The sequence below is a fragment of the Chrysochloris asiatica genome, unplaced genomic scaffold, assembly GCF_000296735.1.
Source record: "Chrysochloris asiatica unplaced genomic scaffold, ChrAsi1.0 scaffold00123, whole genome shotgun sequence".
NCBI classification, from domain to species: Eukaryota; Metazoa; Chordata; class Mammalia; order Afrosoricida; family Chrysochloridae; genus Chrysochloris; species Chrysochloris asiatica.
In genome coordinates, this window is record NW_006408641.1 from 7115275 (window position 1) to 7116612 (window position 1338).

Below are 1338 nucleotides of genomic sequence, written 5' to 3' on the forward strand. Positions count from 1 at the left end.
CCATAAACGCCAGGGTTCAAGTGCTTCAGTGAAGTAAACGCTATCTCTGGGGGATTACCAGATACGGAACTCTTCCCAAGCAGCTGGTCCACATAAATCACAGACATACCCGTAGTCATCTGGTAGAACAGGTGAGCGCTAATTTTCTGTAATTAGGTAGTAACTTACTCCCAGTGCCTTCTGTTTAATGAGAGTCAGGTGGGCTCAGTAAACAGTACATTTTAATCAGATTAGGAGATTAAACTGTAAAAAATGTGAACCGCTAAAAAAACAGCCCCAAGATTATAAAATTGATCACAGTTAAATTTAAGTATGGGAATTTGCGGATTTAGGAGTGAGACTAAACTTTATGTGGAGGAGAGCAGTCTTGAGTCTTGGTATGTGTGTAAAACCCCACCAGATGCCTTCATATCGATTCTAACTCATGGCCACCGGTGTGTCCGAGTAGAACTGTACTCTTTTTGTGGTGTGGCTGGATTTTCCAGATGTAGATCACTAGGCTTTTCTTCCAAGACACCTCTGGTGGATTCAGACCTCCAACCTTTTAGTTAGCAGCTGAGCTGGTTGTTGGTAACAACCCAGTAAACCTGCAGGGAGCCCAGCTGACTGAGCTCATTAACCATTGGCACCAAACAAGGTTTCCCAAAGCAGGAGTGTGGGGGTCTTGCTGGCATGGCCCTTCTGTTTACTATACACATTCCCCTTCTATGGTGTGGCTGTAAGGCTTCTGGGATGGCCAGCTTGTGATTTCACTGGTGGGCTTTGAAGGGCGTTGGTGCCCCTTTAGTTGGGGTGAGGCTGTCTCTTGAAGGTGAAGGCTCTCAGAACTCACAGCTATGAGGTGGGGTCTTTCAGGGAAGATGAGGATGTAACCCCACAGACAGAGCGAGCTTTTTTTTAATACTGTAAATTTCGCTGAAGCTCTCTTGAGTGACCAGCTATACCTGTCACCTGGTCGGTGGTCACTACTTTCCAAGAAATTGGCCACAGCCTGGGTAGGAGGCCTCAGCAGCTGTGGAAGGTGAGGCCAGGCTTTTGTGGCCGGTCTCAGGAGAAGATGGCTCCAAACTGACCACAATTAGGTGGTGTCAGGAACTGGAAGGGAAGGAAACAAGACCATGCGGGGCTCAGCAGTCATTTGTAACTGAGGAGTGGGAGGAAGGCCTTCCCATATGCAGAGCCCCATCTTCCCCCTGGCATTCCTGAATTGCAGAGCTGGAGGGTGGAGACTTGGCAACACCTGTTATGGTGGCTGCTTTTGCCCTCCCTTAACCTTGGCTAAAATGTCCTGAATATTCTGATGCAGAGATGCTATGTGTAGCTACTGAGGAGGAGGCG